Raw genomic sequence first — 7,523 nt, 5'->3', positions numbered from 1 at the left:
GTTCTTTCTTTTCTTCAAAAAGTAAAAGAAAAATTCTTTCATTGTTGTAAAAACCCTGCCCCCAAATGCACTCCACTATTCAGCCTTCATTCTGGACTCCTGTCATGACAATACTACATAACGATATATCCCTTTTCAACAGTTCTCTCCCTCATGTTTCGTTGCAGTATACATAATTTATCCTATCTTTCTCAGTCTTCCCCTAACCCCGATGACAGTCCCATTTTACAACAGTGGCACTCTGCAGCATTTGTCCTTTTGTGACTGATCTACTTCATTCAGCATAACGTCCTCCAGGTCACCCATTCTGTATAATATTTCATGAGTTCCTTGTTTATCAATGCAGCATAGTATTCCATGTGTGAATATACCACAGCTTCTCTATCCGTTCTCTAGTCGTTTGTTGATGAGCATTTAAGTTGTTTACAACTCTTTGCTATTGTGAACAAAGCAGTGATAAACATGGAAGTGCATATATCTGCTTGGGTGGTGATTATGGTTTCTTCGGGGTATATTCCCAGTAGTGGAATTTCTGGGTCAAAAGGTATTTCTATTTACAATTTTCTGAGAAAGCGTCATACTGCCTTCCACAGTGGTTGCACTATTTTACACTCCCACCAACAGTGAACAAGGGTTCCAGTTTCTCCACAACCTTGCCAGCATTTGTTGTTTGCTACTCTGTTAAATTTCACTAGCCTTACTAGGGTAAGATGATATTTCATAGTTGTTTTGATGACAATCAATGGGATATTTAGTACCCTTCTCCAACAGTACAATTCAAAGGCATCAATTCTTCTTTAGTCATCCTTACTCATTGTCTAACTCTCAGATGCACAATAGGCAATTGGAAACTATGGCTTGAATCAAGTGCACCTTTATCTTTAAACTGAGATCATTGCTTTTTGGGTCTTTAGATAGATCCCTGAAAATAGGCTTTCCCAATGCTTTACATCTCCCAATCTACTGACTGCTTGGTCCCAAGGCGTTTGACTGTAGATCCAAGGAAGAAAAAAATCATTGACAAACCCAATTAATTTCTCTATCTATCAGGATGTTGTTTTATCAGTCCAGTGGAAAAGATTTTTGGAATTTTTTATGTTGATATTTAACCCATATTGAAGGCAACAGTCCTCAGTGCTCTGCAGTAATATCTTCAGGTCTTCTTGACACTTCAGAAAGCAATCTTGTGTCATTTGCTAACATAGGCTGTTGAAGCTTCCTCCAATCCTGATGCCACATTCCTTTTCATAGAGAATAACTTTTCAAATACTGTGCTCAGCATTCACATTAAATAGCTATAGGGAAACGATATAACATTGATGTACACCTTTCCCAATTTTAAACCGTGTTTTCTTCAGACAATAATTTCTTGGTCTAGCTATAGATTTCATATAACCATAATTAGGTGTTTTGCAATTTCCATTCTTCTTAAGGTTAACCATATAGTTTATAGTCATGACAAACAGTCAAATACCTTTGCATAGTCAATAAAACACATACAGATATTCTTCTGATGGTCTCCACTTTCAGCCAAGATCCATATGACATCTACATTACTATCTCTGGTGCCATGGCCTCTTCTACACCCAGCTTGAACTTCTGGCAATTCTCTGTCAATGTACTATTCTAAGCCTTGCCTAGACATTCATAATTATCCAAAGTTCTATCTCAAACATTTAGATAAAGAATATGTTCCTAACGGAAGTTATTTGTTACAGAGTCCCATTTGACATAGAGTGGACTTCCTTTGGATGAAGCCAAACTGGCAGAGCCCAAGAACATGGATACACTCCCTAGCCATTTATTATTCTATGGATATCACCCCCTCAGTGTTGTTAAAATCTGTACCCTTATGTGCCAACAATTATCACACATCCCTATTATTTGGCAGTTAAAAATTACATTGCATTAGTTATTAGTATTAGAACTCTACGTCAAATAAAGACACTCATCCCCGTTAGAGGAGCTCAAGTGGCATAGTTCATAGGGGGTTGTGACGATAACTCAAAGGTAGCAACCCTGGATATTAGGATCCACCAGAGGTTCCACAGAATAAAGATGGACAGTCTCCTCTCGTGATATTTGCAACCTCCCAAAACTAACTGGTGTATTGGATGTGAGCCAGTGCTGACTCGATGGCAGTCAGAGTTTGAGCCAGAGTTATCCCCTTTTTTGTATTGGGATTGTCTATAATGAGTATTATTTCATTCATAATAATTATGTAACTACCATAAATATTATCAAGAATACCAGAAGAATGTCTATCTGTGTTTCGTTGATTATGCAAAGGCATTTGACTGTGTGGATCATAACAAACTGTGGCTGACTCTGAGAAGAATGGGAATCCCAGAACATTTAATTGTGCTAATACGAAACCTATACTTGGACCAAGAGGCAGTAGTCAGAACAGAGCAGGGTAACACTGCATGGTTCAAAATAGGGAAGGGTGTACGCCAGGGATGCATCCTGTCTCCATACCTTTTCAACATGTATGCAGAGCAGATTATCCGAGAGGCTGGGCTCTATGAGGAGAATTGTGACATCAGGATTGGTGGAAGGTCTATTAACAATCTCCGTTATGCAGATGACACAACCCTGCTTGCTGAAACTGAGGAGGACCTCATGCACTTGCTGAGAAGGGTCGAGGACAGCAGCCTTCAGTATGGACTGAGGCTCAATGTCAAGAAGACAAAGATTCTCACCACTGGACCAATTGGCAGCGTCAGGATGGATGACGAAGAGATTGAGAGTGTTCACAGCTTCAGTTTGCTCGGCTCCGCAGTCAACACTCTTGGCACCAGCAGTCAGGAAATCAAAAAGCGTATCGCGATGGGAAAGTCTGCTGTTAGGGACCTCTCTAAAGTACTCAGGAGCAACAGTGTCTCTCTGGAGACTAAGGTACGCCTGATACAGGTCATGGTATTTGCAATCGCTTGTTATGCATCAGAGAGTTGGACAATGACTAGGGAGGACAGAAGGAGAGTGGATGCTTTTGAGCTGTGGTGCTGGAGAAGGGTACTGAATGTACCATGGACTGCCAGGAAAACAAACAGATTTATCTTGGAGAGGATTAAACCAAGCTACTCCTTGGAGGCAAGGATTCTGGGGCTTCGTCTGACATACTTTGGACATGTTGCCAGGAGGGACGGGTCCTTGGAGAGGGACATCATGCTTGGGAGGGTTGAGGGACAATGCAGGAGGGGAAGACCCTCTATGAGATGGATTGATTCGGTGACTGGGGTAATCGGGATGGGTGTGTCAGAGGCGGTGCGGTTGGCGCAGGATAGAGCAGGGTTTAGGGCTGTTGTGCATAGGGTCGCTATGAGTCGCAAACGACTCAACGGCACATAACAACAACAACAACAACAACAACAACCATAAATATTATTTTAACCAAAATCCGTTTATTTCATTAATTCAGCAACAATTTCATTTATTTCATTCAAGCACTAAATGGATAAGATAAACAGGAAATTATTAAAAAGATGGAGAAACACATTTTATTTTGGTGCCATCCTGAACGTAGCTCTCCTCTTTAGGTTTCCAATGGATTTCATATATACAGTTGATAGTCTTTTGATATCATGGAATGAAATGAGCTGTTATCATTGATACTTAAAATGCCTTTGTGACTATGCAGAACCTTCTCAACTAGTATATTATGAGAATCTTCATCATTGGAAACAACGATAGAGGAAAGACATGAGAAAGATTGTTGCCTTGCTGAGGAGTCATTCACTTTTGCCTCAGGCATAAAGATGCATTTATAACATTATTCTAGCCTCCAATCTTATTATTTAATGTCAAATTGATGTTATACTGAAAACAACAACTCTTAGCACTTTTTAAGTGCTTTGTATGTTTGAAAGTGTTTTTCTGTATATTGTCATATTTCAAATAATCACAGCAGCTCAATGAAATGGAAAAATTAAGAGTAGAATTCAACATGATCTGGCACTATGATGACAGGGACACCATCTGTTTTCACTTACAATTTTAAAATTTAGCACCTGGTGAGTGACTGATCCTTAACAGACCTTCAAGAAAGACACAGTGAATGAAGGCAAATTGAATGGATGGATGGATGCAACATAATAGATTCTGAAACATGTGGTATATTCAACACCAATTTCCTTTTTCAGACTGTTAGCCACTCCCTCCAGTGTTATGTAAGTACAATAAATAAGTAACAATATAAAAATATTGGCATCACAAAACTAATCTTTATTGAATAGATAAAATTAAGTTTAAAATGACAGAAACAGTTACTATGACATAGTTACCATTGTGAAACACAGAGGCCTATAATTTTCTTTGTGAATACAAAAATCACATTTCTTTTAATGTCACTGAGGTAGTTGAAGAAAGATGTGTTTACTGCCATTGGACCCAGAGGAATATTTTACTCTTAGTAACAGAAATAACTCATTGCAGAGGGTATTCCTAGTGTTTTCTAAATATTGCCAATATTCATAAGCCTAGTTGGAAGAACTATAGGCATAATACTGATTCTTGTGTCACTTAATCACCAAAGCAATAGTGTTTATGACCACAAAATGAATGTTGTTGTTCTTATGTGCTGTTGCATCACCTGCAACTTCAGTGATTCTATGAGCCAGACTCACTGACTTTGACACACCTACTCCCATTGCCTTAATTAGTGTATCAATCCATCTCCTTAAAAAAAATAATTCCTGTCTCTGTTTAACAATTTTTAATACAACAATTTGTGATAATGTACATTTTAAAGGAGAAAATTTATAAAACCACCACAAATGATTTCAGCAAGTAAATAATTAAATGAATTTCTCTTCTGAGTTGTCCCTCCACCCTTCCAACTATGATGTCTTTCTCCAAGGACTTGTCCTTGGTTTCACCCTCTCCAAGACAGATCTATCTGTTTTCTTGGTGGTCCTGATATGTTCAAAGCTCTTCTCCAGAACCACAACTCAAAGACATTAATTCTTCTTCTGTTATTCTTAGTCATTGTCCAGCTCTCCAATGCAGAGCAAGTAATCACAAAGACCAGGGCCTGTATCAGGCACACCTTAGTCTCTAGACTGATAGCATTGCTTGTCAGTATTCTGGAGTGGTTCCTGGCAGCGTATTTTCTGAGTACAATTCATCTTTTGATATCCTCACTGCATGTCCCAAGAGTGTTAAATGATGTACAAACTACTTAACTGAAGTAAATATAAGACTGTTTTAGAAATCAGATATTAGAATAGAGATAAATTGAAAAAACCCTACTAACCATAAATTCAATGTATTTTTATCTTATGGGTTTGTTATTTTCTTTTTGAAAATGTGTGACAAGCTTAGAGATAATTTATGGGACATTTCGCACTTCCTGTTTTGTGCAAGTCATAATCATCCCATATGTTGTTTGCCTTGTTTAGGAAGCTTAAGAGTACTATTTAGAAAAATATACATCTAATGGGATTTCAAAAAGCATATGCTTTTAAAGTGAAGCTCATATATTATTAGTAGCAAACACTGTTTTTTAAGATAAAATATTTCTTGTAAGTGATTTGCTTCCCAGTAAATAAATTTGTTCTTACACATCTAGGTTTTATATGAAAGATACTTGATTTGTCAAAACAAAAATAATATTAATATTACATTTGGCAATTCTCTTTTAAAAGATTCAATTTTCAGTTTAGAAAAACTATAACATTAAGTGTCCATTACAACAACTTCTTAATTGTTATATTAAATGGCCTAATGTTTTAAAAATTTCCCCTAGATATACATACATGAGTTAGCTAAAAGATATTTTTGTGCCCGTCTCATATCAGCTTGATTTCTTTTATAAGGAATATATTAATCATTTGAGAATACCATCTTCCAACCTACAATGGAAGGAATTTTTTTCATAAATGAAGACAATCATGGAGTCTGTAAGCTAGAAAAAAAGAGTGTTAGAGAAAAGAACAAAAATTAGTAATAGTTTTTGTTTAATTCACCATTAACAGTACTTTCAATTTTCAGGGTTGTTTGCTTTTTTTAACCACAATCTAGTTGGAAATGAAGTTATAAAGACTTTCCTATTCAAATTTTGTAGAGTATTGTTATAATAAATCTAAAAAACAGAGAACCAGCAGATTCTATGAAAATCCTATGGAGCACAGTTCTAACTTTGGCACAAATAAGGTTGCTATGACTCGAGAGTAACCTGACAGCAGCTGTTGATTTCTTCACATTAAAATACTTATTTAAAACAAAAATATAGCATTTTAATGCAACTCAAATATTTTCCTTTTGGCAGTGAGTCAGATAATAGAGGAGAAAGGAATTTAGGATTATTATATTTTTAGTAAATGTATATATTTTCCCTATGTTGACATTTTCATAATATTCAGACACAAGCTATAAAAAAGAAGACAAGATCTTATTCACAAATACAAACTATCATTGTTCCAATTTGTTATCTATTAAACTATATCTCTATATCTGTATCTATATCATATCTGTATCTGTATCTATTTCTGTATTTATCTGTCTATCTATCTATCTATCATCTATATATCTATCTATCCATACATATACACACACACATACAAACACACATACATGCTTGTGGCTTAGAGAATAAGGAGTAACATTGAAAACTTAAAGGCATCAGGTTCAATCCATCTCATCAAGGGTCTTCGTCTCTTGTGCTGTCCCTTCACCCTTTCAAGCAGAATGTCCCTCTCCAAGGACTGGTTATTCCTTGCAACATGTCCAAAGTATGTTATACAAAGCTTCAGAGTCTTTACCTCCAAGGAGCAGCCTGGTTTCATGCTCTTTGAGATGAATCTGTTTGTTCCCTTAGTGGTCCATTCAATATTTCAGCACCACAGCTCAAAGGCATCAAAAGGAATTGGTGGACACAGAAAAATTTCAGGAAACAACATATGAGCAAGAGACTGTAGTGAAGAAGAAAGAAGTTCAATCTGCCCTGAAAGAGTTGGTCAAAAAACAAGGCCCCAGGAATTGACAGTATAACAATTGAAATATTTCAAGAAAAAGATGCAGCCCTGGATGTGCTCTCCAAGTTGTATGAAGAAATCTGGAGGAAAACAACCAATTAACTGGAAGAGATCTATATTTGTTTGCATTTCAAATAAAGGTGATCCAACAGAATACAGAAATTTATTGAACAAAATCACTGATATCACATGCAAGCAAGATTCTGCTGAAGATGATTCAGAAACAACTGAAATAGCTCATCAGCAGAGAACTGCCAGAAGTGCAGGCTGGGATTTGAAGAGGCCGAGATACTAAGGTATTATAGCTAATGTCAGATGGATCTTGGCTGAAAGCAGAGAGTACCAGAGGAATGTATATCTGTGTTTCTTTGACTATGCAAAGACATTTGACTGTGTGGACCACAACAAACTGTGGCTGACTCTGAGAAGAATGGGAATCCCAGATCACTTGATTCTGCTAATGGGAAACCTACACTTGTACCAGGAGGCAGTTATCAGAACAGAGCAAGGAAACACTGCATGGTTCAAAATTGGGAAGAGTGTACACCA

This window comes from Elephantulus edwardii, unplaced genomic scaffold (genome assembly GCF_000299155.1).
Source record: "Elephantulus edwardii isolate Elephantulus edwardi_28Jun2011 unplaced genomic scaffold, EleEdw1.0 scaffold00073, whole genome shotgun sequence".
NCBI classification, from domain to species: Eukaryota; Metazoa; Chordata; class Mammalia; order Macroscelidea; family Macroscelididae; genus Elephantulus; species Elephantulus edwardii.
The sequence above is the reverse complement of the archived record's forward strand: the minus strand, read 5'-3'. Positions refer to the sequence as shown.